The sequence below is a fragment of the Hylobates moloch genome, unplaced genomic scaffold (genome assembly GCF_009828535.3).
Source record: "Hylobates moloch isolate HMO894 unplaced genomic scaffold, HMol_V3 SCAFFOLD_21, whole genome shotgun sequence".
Classification (NCBI taxonomy): domain Eukaryota; kingdom Metazoa; phylum Chordata; class Mammalia; order Primates; family Hylobatidae; genus Hylobates; species Hylobates moloch.
In genome coordinates this window covers 35,361,299-35,379,919 of record NW_026652296.1, presented here as the reverse complement: position 1 = coordinate 35,379,919, position 18,621 = coordinate 35,361,299, and the positions used below count along the sequence as shown (strand labels likewise).

Sequence of the window (18,621 nt, the reverse complement as noted above, 5' to 3'; positions counted from 1 at the left end):
ACAGTGTGGAAAAGACTTGCACCATGATTCAATTACCTCTCACTGAGTTCCTCCCACAATGTGTGAGATTTCAAGATGAAATTTAGGTGGGGACACAGCCAAACCATATCACCAAATAATATATCATTACCATCTTTTACCTACATTTTTTAGTGAGGTGGGACAGGTTAAAGTTAGTGGCATAATAATGCTTCTTTGAATGAACAATAGTCTTAACATATTAAAAAATGTTGAATTAAAAAATTAAGCTCACATGTAATCTAAAAATTTAAAACTGTACTGCATTCTATTGCATAAAAGTACAATTAGGGCTGGGCACAGTGGCTCATGCCTGTAATCTCAGCACTCTGGGAGGCTGAGGCACGTGGATCACCTGAGGTTCGGAGTTCAAGAGCAGCCTGGCAAACATGGGGAAACACTGTCTCTACCAAAAATACAAAAATTAGCTGGGCATGATGGTAGGTGCCTGTAATCCCAGCTACTCAGGAGGCTGAGGTAGGAGAATCACTTGAACCTGGGAGGCAGAGGTTGCAGTGAGCTGAGATTGCATCACTGCACTCCAGCCTGGGTGACACAGCAACACTCCATATCAAAAACACATACAAAAAAACTCCCAAAACAATTAGTAAAATGATATACCACTAATTAATTACCTTTAATTTAAACTAAAATTAAAAATGTTCTTCTCACTATAATGCAGAAGAATATTCTCCTGAACACCTACCTCATGCATCACTCAATATTATAAGTTAACCACAAAGAGTCTCTCTATTTGGATTTCCATGATGCATCTTTCATTTTAATGTCCTTCCTTTTCCATAGAAAAGGTCATAAACAATGCCCACTTAATAAGAATTTTTCATATCTCTGATTCAGTAACAGTAGATCACATGCTTTCATGTGTGTAATTTGAGAGTTGAATACTCTTATTTGCTTTTCAAAAAATCTATAATTTTTTCAAGAACGTATGCTTTGAATGTAATAGCTTTCCAAAATATCTTCTACTCCTTTTAAAGTTATACACAAATAATTTATTTAACAACTTTAGTTTTACATAAATTTCTGTACTCAAAACTCTGATTTTGAGTGGTGTCTGAAGTGTCAGTGACTTAGGTATTTCTACTGTGTATTCTCTGACATTTACATTGATTTAATTTTGGATTAAATATTTTCAAATTTATTGCATTTGCAAAAATATATTTTAGTATGAACGCTCTGTGTTTTTTAAGCTTTAGTTTTTGAAAAAAAAATGCTTTCCCAAAGTCATTACATTTGCAGGTTTTTTAAACCCGAATATAAACTCTGTCTTGTTGAACAAAGTTTGAGCAACTGGCTTTAGAGTTTTCCTCTGGTACAAAATGTGTACAATAAGATCTATGAAACAAGTAAAGATACTACAACCATTTTTATATTTGTAATGTTTGTCTTCAGAATACTCTTCACTTTAAAGGGTTACATTTCCTGAAAGATGTTTTGACAAAAATTGCATTTATAGTGCTTTTATTAAGTACAAACTCTCTGATGTTGAGAATGCTGTGAGCAGATACTAATTGCTTTTCCACATCTTTATATTGATATAATTTTCCTCAAGCATAAATGTTTTCCTGTGCAGTAAGGTAAGCATTTGTAAAAAGTTTTCTCACGTTCTTCACACTTGTAGGAGTTTTCTCCAGTATGAATTATCTTACACACAATCAAGTGTGACAACCATTTAAAGGCTTTTTCATATTCTTCACATTTCTAGGGTTCTACACTGTTATGATTTATTTTATGTTTAGAAAATTTGAGGTGTTGTCAAAAGCATTGCACCAATTCTCAGGTTTGTAGAGTTTCCTTGTGATATGAATGATCTTATGTCTGTGAAGAATTGAGGACTTGTTAAAGGCTTTGCCACATTCTTCACATTGTAAGGTTTCTCTCCAATATGAATTATCTTATGTTTAGTAAAGGTTGAGGACCAGTTAAATTCTTGGCCACATTTATCACATTTGTAGGGTTTTTTTTCCCAGTATAAATTACCTTATGTTCAGTAAAGATTGAGAATACCCTAAAGACTTTGCCACATTTTCCTCATTTGTAGAGTTTCTCTCCAGTATGAATTTTCTTATGTCTAGTAAGGTGTGAGGAACAGTTAAAAGATTTGTCACATTTTTCACACTTGTATGGTTTCTCTCCCATATGAATTCTATTATATTTAGTAAGAACTGAGGACCACATAAAGCTTTTGCTACATTCATTACATTTGTAGGGTTTCTCTCCAGTATGAATTCTTTTATGTTCAGTAAAAGTTGAGAAAAAACTAAAGTCTTTGCCACATTCTTCACATTTGTAGGGTTTCTCTCCAGTATGAATTATCTTATGTCTAGTTAGGTGTGGGAAATGGTTAAAAGCTTTGCCACATTCTTCACATTTATAGGGTTTCTCTCCAGTATGAATTCTCTTATGTCTAGTCAGGGTTGAGGACCAGTAAAATGCTTTGCCACATTCCTGACATTTATAAGGTTTCTTCCCAGTATGAATTACATTATGTCTAGCATAAGTTGAGAACCAGTTAAAGGTATTTCCACATTCATCACATTTGTGGGGTTTCTCCCCAGTATGAATTCTCTTATGTTTAGTAAGATCTGAGGGCTGGTAAAATGCTTTGCCACATTCTTCACATTTGTAGGGTTTCTCTCCAGTATGAATTCTCTTATGTTTAGTAACGTTTGAGGACTGGTTAAAGGCTTTGCCACATTCTTCACATTTGTATGGCCTCTCCCCAGTATGAATTCTCTCATGTTTAGTAAGGCTTGAGAACGAGTTAAAGCCTTTACCACAAACTTTACATTTGTAGAACTTCTTTCTAGTATGAGTTTTCCTATATTGATTTAGTTGTGAAAACATGCAAAATGATTTGCCACATTCTTTGCATTTGAAAGGTTTCTTTCTAGTACGTCTTATCTTAGGGCTATTTGAATTTAAAAATTTGTGAAAGACTTTTACATATCTATTACATTGAAATATGTTACTCTGGGTAGTTGTTAAACATTGGTTAAAATCATTATGTCCTTTGTGTACCTTACACTCATCCACACTTTTACAGCCTTTCTTTAATTGTAAATTCTCATGTCCTCATTTTTCATATCTTCTCAGGATCTTTTTTTGGAAAGAATCCTTTATATCTTGCTCTGGCCAAAGGAGTTGAGGAAAATGAGAACACATAACTAAAAGAAATAAGAAAAACCAAATTACTCCACGTACTAGACTCAAATATACTTTACAAATCTAACCTATAAGATTATAGAAACCACAAAAGCAAGGCAGCATGGCAAAATGCCACAGACTCAAATTTCTTCAGAGACATATAAATGTAACAAAAACATCCTGACCAAAATACGTTTGTGGAAGATTTAATGAGTTAAGTGTGTGCTGTGCTCCAGGTAAGAACAATGCAAAGAGCCACATAAAAAGAAAAAAAATTCCATTGCATTTAACCAACACAGCTCTTCCTTCTCCCCAATAAAATATAGTGCCTTTGGAAGTAAATTGCCAACTTCTTTTTTTTTTTTTTTTTTTTTTGAGATGGAGTCCCACTCCATCATTCAGGCTGAAATGCATAGGCACGACCTTGGCTCACTGTGACTTTCACCTTTCAGGTTCAAGCAATTTTCCTGCCTCAGTCTCCTGAGTGGCTGGGATTACAGTCACCCACCACCACATCCAGCTAATTTCACCCACCTCAGCCTCCCAAAGTGGTGGGATTAAAGGTGTGAGCCACTGTTCCCAGCCTCCTGGTTTCATTCTTAGAAGAGAAGAAAAGCAGTGTCACTACATCTTTTTTTCTGGCTTCTAGGTGCCTTTTCAGACACTGGTTTCTGTCTTCCATGATATAAAATGCTGAAAGAAATGGTGATATAATCTGCAAAGACAGTTTGAGTCTGCTGAGACCAAAGATAAATGTTACAGCAGCAGAGAGACTGCAGTGCCACAGATAGGAAGCAGGTGTAGCAAGTGATTACTGACTATTAAGAAGAAACCTGAATAAACTCCTTTATGAAAAAACAAAAAATTTTAGACAAGACACATCTTAAGAACATGTCTGAGAGACTCCCAAGATCTCTAGCCAAGATAATTGGTTTCAGCCTATGCCAGGACGAAGCTACGTTATAAAGATTGGGAAACATAGCTTCTTTTTTTTAATGGTCCAAAATCTCAGTCAAAAATGGAAATGTATACAAAATATTAGGGCAATATGGTCCCATCAAAAAAATTATAAAATTTTCAGAAAGCAACCATATAAAAATTAAGATGTATACATTAATTTTAAAAATTTTTAATGAATAATAGTGAGTGAAACAGGAACACAGGTAGCTATTAAAATTCAGAAAAATAGGAATAACAGCAAAAATATTAAAAACATAAAAAAACTGGAGGTAATAAATACAAAAAGAACTGAAAAATTCTGAAAGTAAGAAAAAATGATACAATGATGAAGCTCAACAAGCAAACTAGGATACACACAGAGATATTTATAACAAACAAATACATAAGCACAATTTCAAAAGTCACAGACAGGAAAAGAATCTTATGAGTTGGATGATAGAAGTGATTTGTCATTTATAAGCATAGTCTTATAAGATAACTAGTGAATTTGTCAACAAAAATTTTGCAGGCCAGAATGGAACTGTGTGATATTGTCAAAGTTCTGGGAAATGAACAAACAAAAACAAAAACAAAAAACACAAAACTTCATGTGAAGTGAGAATAATAGAATCAGCAAAACTGTCCTACCAAATAAAAAGAAAAAGACCTTCCGAAATAACCAAATTCTGAGACAGTATATTGGCACTCTATATGCCCTACATATCAAAGCAGCTGAAATAAGTTCCATCCACTAAAAGTAACATGATCCAAAAAAAGAAACATATAATCATATGAAAATACATAACATTCTGGGAAACATATGCACATATTCAAAAATAGAATTTCTTAGCATTACCGCAATGGTGCAGAAACATTTTTATTCTCTAAAATTTGAAAGATAAAAGCATAGAAATTATTGTAAACATCTGTTAACATAATTAGCAATATCAGTAACAAATGAGAGGAGAGGTAATGAAAAACTATTGTATTCAGCTGAAGTTAAATTTTTATTAGATTACAATATATTGTTATATCCTTTAGAGGTTTTATGTAAACTCCAAGGTACCACACACAAAAAAAATCCATATGTATAAACAAAAGAAAACAAGAAATAAGTAAAAGCATATTAATACAAAAATCAAAAATATACAAAGACAGAAAGAGAGAAAATGAGGGACATAGATACAAGAATCAAATAAAACAAAATAACATTAATAGGTCTTTCTCTTTCAGAAAATTATATATATATTTAACTTTCCAATCAAGAGACATGCTTTTAAAATAAAATAATTTATTTTAAATATGTAAAAATCAAGATCCAACTTCCTTTTCTACAAGAGTAAGTTGAGATCTAATGATGAAAAAAAGACCAAAAGTGGCAAGATAGAAGTAAACATTTCATGTAAATATTAACCAAATGAGAGCAGAATAGGTAAAAATAATATTAGACAAGCTACATCTTAAGTAAAAAACTGTCATATTTTATAAAATGTACTTGAAGTTAAAACTCCAAAGACACAAAGTAGGACATTAAGCAATAATGGATTCATTCACTAGAAACCTATGTCAAATTTGTATATATGTGTATGTATGTGTGTTTGCAAGTGTTTGTGTGTGTGTGTGTGTGTGTATCTCACATTAGAATTCCAAATATATAAAGCAAATATTGACAGAATTGAAGAAACTCATAGAGAAAAATATAATTCTAGTAGAATATTTCAATATCCCACTTTCTGTAATTAAAATAAAAGAATATTAGTAAAGAAAGAGAGGACTTCAAGGCAGTATAAAACAATTATATCTGACAGAGGTACAGAGAACACTTTCAACAACATCAGAATACACACACTTCTCAATAGTTGATATAACATTTTTCTTGATAGACCACCTGTTAGGCCAAAAAAAGTCTTAACTAATTTTTTAAAACTGAACCTTTATAAATTACTATCATCAAAATGGAATGAGAGTATAAAACAATAATAGAAAAAAACTGAAAAATTCACAAATATATAGAAATTAAACAACACACTATTTGTCATGCTCTTGTTGAAAGGTTGAAGTAATTAACATTATGAAGATGTCTATATGGCTCAATATAATCTACAGATTTAATGCAATGCCCTTCAAACTTCTCATTGCATTTTTGAAGAAACAGAAGCAGTAACCTCAAAAGTATATGGAATCTCAAGGGGCAATAAAGTACCCAACAATCTTCAAAAAAGGAACAATGTTGGAGGCATTACAGTTTCTGATTTTAAAACACATTACAAAGCTACATAATTAAAACAAATTGGTATGAGTCAAAAGGTGAAAAAGTAGACTAATAAATAGAATGCAGCACATATAAACTTTCACATATATGGTCATAATAGTCATTTGCAATTATTGCAGCATTATTGCTAAAAGCCAATGGGTAAAAGCAATGCAAATTTCTGTCACCAAGTCATTCAGTAGATATAATTTGAAGTAAAAAAATACTGGAATATTACTTCGTTTTCAAAAAGCAGAAAATATTCTAAAAACTCTAAAGATAAACCTTGATGACATTATGCAAAATGAAATGAGCCAGCCACAAAATGACATAAACTGTATAAAATATACAAAGCAGTTACACCCTTAAGAACAGAGAACAGAATGGTGCTGGAAAAGTGCAAGGAAATGAGAAAAATCAAAATCAAAGGTGTTTAATGTGCATTGAGATTTAGCTTTGCAGGATAAAAACATTCTAGAAATATGTTGCATAGCAATGCCAATATAATTAACATGACTAAACTCAATATTTAAAAATATTGTATTGTAAATTGTGTTGTGTTTTTGACAAGTAAAAGTCAACAATAATACCTAAAAGAGATTCAGAGTTAGCATAGTTTTTAAATTATCATCAAATCCAAAAGTGCTTATCCCACACAAAAATAATAAAGATTCCCAAATAGATGTTGGAATTAGAAAAGCTTTCATGACTACTCACCTAGACAGAATTAAACAACCATTCATAACAAACCTACACAACAAATATACATGTCATAAAAAAATACAGGGATAAATTTATCTAGACAAATAAATGTAGAGATAATTATATTGGCAATATACATACAGCTGATTCATATTTGATTCTGCACCACACTGTCTTAAATTGCACAAAGTTAAGTATTGTCATACAGAATTATATTATAAACTAAAAAATTGAAACACAATTAACTGGTGTGAGGTGGCATACCCTAAAATATGTAACAGAAAAATTTAAAACATGGAATGTAAAACTTATTGGACACCATTAAGTAGATCAATATATTAATGAAAGGAGTCTTAGAAGAATATAGGGAAAAAGTAATATGGATGTTACTTGAAGATAAAAAAGGCTGCAAACTTTTTGATGTAATAAAATTCTTAACCAATACTTGAGTCAAAATTATTTTACTTCAAAAACAAGATATAAATAGACTTTCCAAAATAAAAGGTGAGGTTGTTCATTATCACTAGCACAGTTCTACAAAAAATGCTACATGGTGGCCAGGCACAGTGGCTCATGCCTGTAATCCTACAGCTTTAGGAGGCCAAGGCAGCCAGACTAAGTGAGAACAAGAGTTCAAGATCAGCCTGAGTAACATAGTGAGACTTTGCATATAAAAAAGGAGAAATGCTAAAATGAGTCCATTATGTTGAAAAATAAAATAATACTGGACAGCATCATAGAACTGTATACAAATATAAAGCTCTATTAAATGTAAACATCTATTAAATGTAAATATACAGACACTTATAGGATCCTTTACTATTATAATGATGGTGCCTAGAACCCTGAAAGTTCATCTATGTAATATAAAAAACAAAATATAAATCTGCATAAATCTGTTAATAGATATACAATATAAAATGATTTTTAGTATCAATAATAAACTGGAAATATAGAGGTATAGTTTTTTTATTCAATTAAAGTTGTTTGAGATTAAAATACATTGTTTTAACTTTAAGATGTTTTATGTAGTCTCCATTTTTTGAGATGATTACAAAGATAATATTTATAGAAAGTATGTAAAATAAAAAATAAAACATCACTGCAAAATAAAAATAAACAAAAATTAAGGCAGTAAAACAGGAAATAAAAACATATCTTCAAAAAAACCCATAAAACAATAACACTGAAACTGGTAATGCTAACTTTATTTATTTAAGCATTCATTTTAAATATAAATTAATTAAACTACTTAATAAAAAAATGTAATCCCAGGAATTTGGGAGCCCAAAATCGGCTGATCACTTATTTCAGGAGTTGAAGACGAGCCTGGGCACCACGACAAAATCCTGTCTCTACAAAATATACAAAAAGCAAAAACAAACAAACAAACAAAAATCTAGCTAGGTGTAATGGCACATACTTGTAACCCAGCTACTTGAGAGGCTGAAATGAGATCATCAGAGTTTGGGAGGTTGAGGCTGCAGTTAGCCATGAACATGCCACTGCAAAACAGACTGGTTGACAGTGTGTGTGACACCTTATCTCAAAAATAAATAAATAAATAAGTAAATAAATAAATGTATATAAAGCAAAAGACATAAAATGCCTGAGTGGATTATGAAAAAGTGCACACAATATGCTAGCTACAGGAGACTCATTTTAGCAGAATCAAATAGACTGAAAGTAAGAGTAGAAACAATATGTATTCTATGCAGATAGTGACTACAATTCAGTGAGGTCGTCATAATTATATTAGACAGAATGTGGTTTATATCAAGTACTAGCATGAGAAAAGTATTGGCATTATATAATGGTAAAATAGGTCAATTTACCAAGAATCTATAACTAATGTATTTATCTATCTATAGGTATGTGTATTTATAACATCAGCCTCCAAAATACATAAAGCAAAATTAACAAAAGTGAAACCAGAAATATATAGCAACATAATAAGACCTCATTTTCAATAATAAATAGAATATTCAGATGAAAGATCAATAAGAAAACATAAAACACAGACAACATTAGAGACTGTACTGATTTTTTGCATATAGAGGACTACCTGAGAGTGGATAATTTATAAAGAAAAAAGGTTTATTTGGCTTACATTTTGGCAAACTGTACAAAAAATATGTGCCAGCATCTGCTTCTGGTGAGGGTTTCAGGAAGCTTACAATCATCATGGAAGTCAAAAAGTAACTGAACATACCACATGGTAAAAGACAGAGCAAGTGTTAGGTGAAGGAGCCAGGTTCTTTTAATAAAGTCACTCTCATTTGAATTAATAGAGTGTAATTTTTTTCATTACCAAGAGGATGGCGTCAAGCCATTCATGAAAAATTTGCCCCCATGAAAAAAACACATCCCACCAGGTCTCACATCTAACATGGAGGATTACATTGCAGCATAAGGTTTGGAGAACATGGACATCAAAACCATATCATTGACCAAATCGGCTTAACAGACACGTACAAAACTTTCCAGTCAAAAGCAAGCAAATACACAATATTCTTATTTGCGCCTGGTGTATTCTGTTAGGCCATATAACAAGTCTAGTCTTATTAAATTTAGGATAAACAGAACTAAAGACCACAAGAGTATCTCAATAGATGCAGAAAAAGCTTGCATAAAATTTAACATCCTTCATCTTAAAAACTCTCAAACTAGGGATTGAAGGTACACACTTCAAACTAATGAATTATCTATAACAAACCCACAACAAACATACTGAATGGTCACAAGCTGGAAGCATTCCTCTTTGAAAACTGGCACAAAACAAGGATGACTTCTCTCACCACTCCTATTCAACACAGACTTGGAAGTACTGGCCAGAGCAATCAGGCAAGAGAAAGAAATAAAATGCATCCAAACAGGAAGAGAGGAGGCCAAACTATCCATTTGCAGATGACATAATTCTATATATAGGAAGCCCTACAGTTTCGGCAGAAAAGCCCTTTAAACTGACAAACAACTTCAGCAAAATTTCAGGATACAAAAAAATGCACAAAAATCAGTAGCATCCCTGTGCATAATCAACATCCAAGCCAAAAGCCAAATTAAAAACACAATTCCATTTACAACTGTCACAAAAAGAACAGCGTATCTAGGAATACAGCTAAACAGGGAGTAGAAAGATCTCTACATCAAGAATTAGAAAATATTGCTTACAGAAGTCAGAGATGATGCAAACAAATGGAAAACTATTTTACACTTATGGATAGAAAAGATTAATATTATCAAAATAGCCATACTGCTCCCCAAAATTTACAAATTTAATGCTATTCCCATCAAGGTACCAAAAACATTCTTAACAAAACTAAAAAATCCTATTTTAAAATTCATCCGGAACCAAAAAGCCCAAATAGCAAGGGGATCCTAAGCAAAAAGAACAAAGATGGAGGCATTACATTACCCGACTTCAAACTACATTACAGGGCTACAGAAACCAAAGCAGCATAATACTGGTACAAAAACAGACTCATAGACCAATGCAACAGAATAGAGTGCCCAGAAATAATGCTGCTTGCCTACAACCATCTGATTTTTTACAAAGCTGACAAGGGGTATGTGGGAAGAATTCCTTATTTAATAAATGATGTTAGAATAACTCACTAGCACTATGTAGAAGGTGGAAAGTAAATCCCTTCCTTACACCATATATGAAAATCAACTCAAGATGAATTAAAGACTTAAGTGTAGAACTTAAAATTATAAAAAAAACCTGGGAGATAACCTAGGAAATACCACTGTAGACATAGGAACTGGCAAAGATTTCATGATAAGATACCAAAAGCAATTTCATCAAAAGCAAAACTTGACAAATGGGAACTAATTAAACTAAAGAGCTTCTTTACAGCAATGGAAACTGTTGGCAGAGTAAACAAAACCTACAGAATAAAAGAAAATATTTGCAAACTATGCTTCTGATAAAGGTCTAATATCCAGAATCCATAAATAACTTAAAAAAAAAACTTATTAAAAAGTGGGCAAAGGACATGAACAGATGCTTTCCAAAACAGGCATACATGTGGCTAACAAACACGTGAAAAAAATGCAATCCCTAATAAAGAAATGCAAAGAAAAACTACAATGAATACCATCTCACACTAGTCAGAATGGCTATTACTAAAAAGTCAAACAATGACAGATGATGGCAAGGTTGTGGAGAAAAGAAAATGCTTGTACATTGCCGGTATGAGTGTAAGTTCAACCATTGTAAAAAACCAGTGTGGCAATTCCTTGCAGAACTAAAAACAGAATTTCCATTTGACCCAGAAACCTCATAATTGAGTATATGCCCAAAGAAATATAAATTATTCTATCATAAAGATACACGCACAGTTATGTTCATTGTAGGACAACCCACAATAGCAAAGACATGGAATCGAGCTAAATGCCTGTCAACTGCAGACTAGATAAAGATGTGATATGATCTGGCACAGTGGCTCAAGCCTGTATTCCCAGCATTCTGGGAGGCCAAGGCAGGCAGATTGTCTGAGCTCCGGTGTTTGAGACCAGCCAAGGCAATATCGGGTAACCCCATCTCTACAAAAAATACAAGAAAAATTAGCTGGGTGTGGTAGTGTGCATCTATAGTCTCTGCTACTTGGCAGGCTGAGAAAAGAGAATTGCTTGAGCCCAGAAAGTTGAGACTGCAGTGGGCCAAGATCACGCCACTGCAATCCAGCCTGGGTGACAGACTGAGGCCCTGTTTCCCCACTATCCCCCAACAAAAGTAAAATATTTTTTTAAAAGAAAATATGGTACATAAACATAATGGAATACAGTTTTGTTATAAAAAAAAAAAGAACAAGATCATGTCCACAACATGGATGGAGCTGAAGACCATTATCTTTAGAAAACTAATGCAGAAACAGAAAACCAAATGCATGTTCTCATTTATAAGTAAAGAGCTAAATAATAAGAACACACGGACACAAAGAGGGGAACAACAGACACTGAGACCTAGTTAAGGGTGAAGGGTGGGAAAACAAAGAAGATCAGAAGAAATACCTGTTTGGGCTATTCTTAATACCTCGGTGACAAAATAAATCTACATCAAACTTCCATGACACAATTTTATCTATATAATAAACCTGCACATGTAACCCTGAACCAAAAAAAAAAAGAAGCTATAAAGAAAAAAAAATCATAAGTCGGGGAGGAGTTTAATATAAGTCAAAGAACTCAATTGTGCTACAGAGGCCCACGTGGGGCCGTACTTTGATTTATTTCTGTGTCTATGCAGGAAGATGAGATTATAAACAGGTGGCCCAGAAACCTATGTTGGTGGAGAAAGCAGGTTGCTTCTGCAGATTCAGTATCTGAGGGTGAAGATATGCCAGGAGATCTGTAGATACTTTTGTGGGTTTTTGGCAAGAAACACTAGGATCAAAAATGTGGTGAAATTTCTGAGGGTGGCACCTAGACCTGGGAGTGGTGTGGACACATCAATGTCTAGTGGGTATGTTTGTAAGTGGGTGGAAATCCTGTGGGGGTAGCTGTGAGAAAAGAGGGTCTGTCATCACAGCTCTTTCCTCTGAGTTTTCAGTCCTCTCTCACCCTGGGATGAGATCTGGAATCACAGGACAATGGACAGTGTGACAGCCTGTGAACAGGAGAGCAGAGGCTCCCATTAGTAGAAACCCAGAGTTTTATTCCAGGCCAGGTCTCTGTGATATCTATTCTTCTGGCACCAAATATGTATAGTTTGCTGAACACCAAGCAATTCTCCAACACCAACTCATGGTCTAACATTTGAATTCTAATATCACCTAGAGTCAGCACAGACCCTTATTCAGGGCTCAGTCTCACTGAGAATCCAGTCACAAACCCCATTAGCTCATCTATGTTTCTGAGCTACTGTTTAAAAATTGTGGATTCTCATAACTTCCCTCAAGTTCAATAATTTGATAGAGCTACTCACAGAACTCAGCAAAAACTGTAGTTATGTTAACCAGTTTATTATAAAAGATACAACCCAGGAAAAGCCAAATGAAAGAAATGCACAGGACAAAGAAAAAAGGTGGGGAAAGATGAAGCACATAGATAATCCAGGTAAATAGCTGTGATTAATAAAATTCTCTATTGTTTATGTTCTCCAGTAACAGTTTATGGAAAGAAAAAACATTCTCATTATGACTTAGGCTGTGCTATCTTTTCTGACCAATCACATAGCCAGGTGAAAACTTTGTGCAAAAAAAATTTTTTTTTCCGTTTTATGCACTTTATTTATTTATTTTTTTATTATTATACTTTAGGTTTTAGGGTACATGTGCACAATGTGCAGGTTTGTTACATATGTATCCATGTGCCATGTTGTTTTGCTGCACCCATTAACTCGTCATTTAGCATTAGGTATATCTCCTAATGCTGTCTCTCCCCCCTCCCAACACCCCACAATAGTCCCCAGAGTGTGATGTTCCCCTTCCTGTGTCCATGAGTTCTCATTGTTCAATTCCCACCTATGAGTGAGAACATGCTGTGTTTGGCTTTTTGTCCTTGCGATAGTTTACTGAGAATGATGTTTTCCAGTTTCATCCATGTCCCAACAAAGGACATGAACTCATCATTTTTTATGGCTGCATAGTATTTCATGGTGTATATATGCCACATTTTCTTAATCCAGTCTATTGTTGTTGGACATTTGGGTTGGTTCCAAGTCTTTGCTATTGTGAATAGTGCCGCAATAAACATATGTGTGCATGTGTCTTTATAGGAGCATGATTTATAGTCCTTTGGGTATATACCCAGTAATGGGATGGCTGGGTCAAATGGTATTTCGAGTTCTAGATCCCTGAGGAATCGCCACACTGACTTCCACAATGGTTGAACTAGTTTACAGTCCCACCAACAGTGTAAAAGTGTTCCTATTTCTCCACATCCTCTCCAGCACCTGTTGTTTCCTGACTTTTTAATGATGGCCATTCTAACTGGTGTGAGATGGTATCTCACTGTGGTTTTGATTTGCATTTCTCTGATGGCCAGTGATGATGAGCATTTTTTCATGTGTTTTTTGGCTGAATACATGTCTTCCTTTGAGAAGTGTCTGTTCATGTCCTTCACCCACTTTTTGACGGGGTTGTTCGTTTTTTTCTTGTCAATTCGTTTGGGTTCATTGTAGATTCTGGATATTAGCCCTTTGTTGGATGAGTACGTTGTAAAAATTTTCTCCCATTCTGTAGGTTGCCTGTTCACTCTGATGGTAGTTTCTTTTGCTGTGCAGAAGCTCTTTAGTTTAATTAGATCCCATTTGTCAATTTTGGCTTTTGTTGCCATTGCTTTTTGTGTTTTAGACATGAAGTCCCTGCCCACGCCTATGTCCTGAATGGTATTGCCTAGGTTGTCTTGTAGGATTTTAATGGTTTTAGGTCTAACATATAAGTCTTTAATCCATCTTGAATTAATTTTTGTATAAGGTGTAAGGAAGGGATCCAGTTTCAGCTTTCTACATATGGCTAGCCAGTTTTCCCAGCACCATTTATTAAATAGGGAATCCTTTCCCCATTTCTTGTTTTTGTCAGGTTTGTCAAAGATCAGATAGTTGTAGCTATGCGGCATCATTTCTGAGGGCTCTGTTCTGTTCCATTGATCTATGTCTCTGTTGTGGTACCAGTACCATGCTGTTTTGGTTACTGTACCCTTGTAGTATAGTTTAAAGTCAGGTAGCGTGATGTCTCCAGCTTTGTTCTTTTGGCTTAGGATTGACTTGGCGATGCGGGCTCTTTTTTGGTTCCATATGAACTTTAAAGTAGTTTTTTCCAATTCTGTGAAGAAAGTCATTGGTAGCTTGATGGGGATGGCATTGAATCTATAAATGACCTTGGGCAGTATGGCCATTTTCACGATATTGATTCTTCCAACCCATGAGCATGGAATGTTCTTCCATTTGTTTGTATCCTCTTTGATTTCATTGAGCAGTGGTTTGTAGTTCTCCTTGAAGAGGTCCTTCACATCCCTTGTAAGTTGGATTCCTAGGTATTTTATTCTCTTTGAAGCAATTGTGAATGGGAGTTCACTCATGATTTGGCTCTCTGTTTGACTGTTATTGGTGTACAAGAATGCTTGTGATTTTTGTACATTAATTTTGTATCCTGAGACTTTGCTGAAGTTGCTAATCAGCTTAAGGAGATTTTGGGCTGAGACAATGGGGTTTTTTAGATATACAATCATGTCATCTGCAAACAGGGACAATTTGACTTCCTCTTTTCCTAGTTGAATACCCTTTATTTCCTTCTCCTGCCTGATTGCTCTGGCCAGAACTTCCAGCACTATGTTGAATAGGAGCGGTGAGGGAGGGCATCCCTGTCTTGTGCCAGTTTTCAGAGGGAATGCTTCCAGTTTTTGCCCATTCAGTATGATATTGGCTGTGGGTTTGTCATAGATAGCTCTTATTATCTTGAGATATGTCCCATCAATACCTAATTTATTGAGAGTTTTTAGCATGAAGGGTTGTTGAATTTTGTCAAAGGCCTTTTCTGCATCTATTGAGATAATCATGTGGTTTTTGTCTTTGGTTCTGTTTATATGCTGGATTACATTTATTGATTTGCGTATGTTGAACCAGCCTTGCATCCCAGGGATGAAGCCCACTTGATCATGGTGGATAAGCTTTTTGATGTGCTGCTGGATTCGGTTTGCCAGTATTTTATTGAGGATTTTTGCATCAATGTTCATCAAGGATATTGGTCTGAAATTCTCTTTTTTGGTTATGTCTCTGCCAGGTTTTGGTATCAGGATGATGCTGGCTTCATAAAATGTGTTAGGGAGGATTCCCTCTTTTTCTATCGATTGGAATAGTTTCAGAAGGAATGGTACCAGTTCCTCCTTGTACCTCTGGTAGAATTCAGCTGTGAATCCATCAGGTCCTGGACTCTTTTTGGTTGGTAAGCTATTGATTATTGCCACAATTTCAGAGCCTGTTATTGGTTTATTCATGGATTCAACTTCTTCCTGGTTTAGTCTTGGGAGGGTGTATTTGTCAAGGAATTTATCCATTTCTTCTAGATTTTCTAGTTTATTTGCATAGAGGTGTTTGTAGTATTCTCTGATGGTAGATTGTATTTCTGTGGGATCGGTGGTGATATCCCCTTTTTCATTTTTTATTGCATCTATTTGATTCTTCTCTCTTTTCTTCTTTATTAGTCTTGCTAGTGGTCTATCAATTTTGTTGATCTTTTCAAAAAACCAGCTCCTGGATTCATTAATTTTTTGAAGGGTTTTTTGTGTCTCTATTTCCTGCAGTTCTGCTCTGATTTTAGTTATTTCTAGCCTTCTGCTAGCTTTTGAATGTGTTTGCTCTTGCTTTTCTAGTTCTTTTAATTGTGATGTTAGGGTGTCAATTTTGGATCTTTCCTGCTTTCTCTTGTGGGCATTTAGTGCTATAAATTTCCCTCTACACACTGCTTTGAATGTGTCCCAGAGATTCTGGTATGTTGTGTCTTTGTTCTCGTTGGTTTCAAAGAACATCTTTATTTCTGCCTTCATTTCATTATGTACCCAATAGTCATTCAGGAGCAGGTTGTTCAGTTTCCATGTAGTTGAGCGGTTTTGAGTGAATTTCTTAATCCTGAGTTCTAGTTTGATTGCACTGTGGTCTGAGAGACAGTTTGTTATAATTTCTGTTCTTTTACATTTGCTGAGGAGAGCTTTACTTTGAACTGTGTGGTCAATTTTGGAATAGGTGTGGTGTGGTGCTGAAAAAAATGCATATTCTGTTGATTTGGGGTGGAGAGTTCTGTAGATGTCTATGAAGTCCACCTTGTGCAGAGCTGAGTTCAATTCCTGGATATTCTTGTTAACTTTCTGTCTCGTTGATCTGTCTAATGTTGACAGTGGGGTGTTAAAATCTCCCATTATTATTGTGTGGGAGTTTAAGTCCCTTTGTAGGTCACTGAGGACTTGCTTTATGAATCTGGGTGCTCCTGTGTTGGGTGCATATATATTTAGGATAGTTAGCTCTTCTTGTTGAATTGATCCCTTTACCATTATGTAATGGCCTTCTTTGTCTCTTTTGATTTTTGTTGGTTTAAAGTCTATTTTATCAGAGACTAGGATTGCAACCCCTGCCTTTTTTTGTTTTCCAGTTGCTTGATAGATCTTCCTCCATCCCTTTATTTTGAGTCTATGTGTGTCTCTGCACGTGAGATGGGTTTCCTGAATACAGCACACTGATGGGTCCTGACTCCTTATCCAGTTTGCCAGTCTGTGTCTTTTGATTGGAGCATTTAGCCCATTTACATTTAACGATAATATTGTTATGTGTGAATCTGATCCTGTCATTATGATGTTAGTTGGTTATTTTGCTCGTTAGTTGCTATTGTTTCTTCCTAGCTTCGACGGTCTTTACAATTTGGCATGTTTTTGCAGGGGCTGGTACCGGTTGTTCCTTTCCATGTTTAGTGCTTCCTTCAGGAGCTCTTTTAGGGCAGGCCTGTTGGTGACAAAATCACTCAGCGTTTGCTTGTCTGTAAAGTATTTTATTTCTCCTTCACTTATGAAGCTTAGTTTGGCTGGATATGAAATTCTGGGTTGGGAATTCTTTTCTTTAAGAATGTTGAATATCGGGCCCCACTCTCTTCTGGCTTGTAGAGTTTCTGCTGAGAGATCAGCTGTTAGTCTGATGGGCTTCCCTTTGTGGGTAACCCGACCTTTCTCTCTGGTTGCCCTTAATATTTTTTCCTTCATTTCAACTTTGGTGAATCTGACAATTATGTGTCTTGGAGTTGCTTTTCTTGAGGAGCATCTTTGTGGCGTTCTCTGTATTTCCTGAATCTGAATGTTGGCCTGCCTTGCTAGATTGGGGAAGTTCTCCTGGATAATATCTTGCAGAGTGTTTTCCAACGTGGTTCCATTCTCCCCAGCATTTTCAGGTACACCAATCAGACGTAGGTTTGGTCTTTTCACATAGTCCCATATTTCTTGGAGGCTTTGTTCATTTCTTTTTATTGTTTTTTCTCTAAACTTCCCTTCTCACTTCATTTCATTCCTTTCATCTTCCATCACTGATACCCTTTCTTCCAGTTGATCGCATCGGCTACCGAGGCTTCTGCAATCTTTGCATAGTTCTCGAAACTTGGCTTTCAGCTCCATCAGCTCCTTTAAGCCCTTCTCTCCATTGGTTATTCTAGTTATCCATTCATCTAATTTTTTTTTTAAGTTTTTAACTTCTTTGCTATTGTTTTGAATTTCCTCCCGAAGCTTGGAGTAGTTTCATCGTCTGAAGCCTTCTTCTCTCAACTCGTCAAAGTCATTCTCCATCCAGGTTTGTTCCGTTGCTGGTGACGGACTACGCTCCTTTGGAGGAGGAGAGGTGCTCTGCTTTTTAGAGATTCCAGTTTTTCTGCTCTGTTTTTTCCCCATCTTTGTGGTTTTATCTACTTTTGGTCTTTGATGATGGTGATGTACAGATGGGTTTTTGGTGTGGATGTCCTTTCTGTTTGTTAGTTTTCCTTCTACCAGACAGGACCCTCAGCTGCAGGTCTGTTGGAGTTTGCTAGAGGTCCACTCCAGACCCTGTTTGGCTGGGTGTCAGCAGTGGT

The 18,621-nt window shown here is 35.1% G+C and overlaps 1 pseudogene; it reads right to left on the bottom strand.

Moving 5' to 3' along the window:
- Positions 1-1,763: 1,763 nt before the first annotated feature.
- LOC116461247 (zinc finger protein 85-like) lies at positions 1,764-3,204 on the bottom strand (annotated as a pseudogene).
- Positions 3,205-18,621: the final 15,417 nt, after the last annotated feature.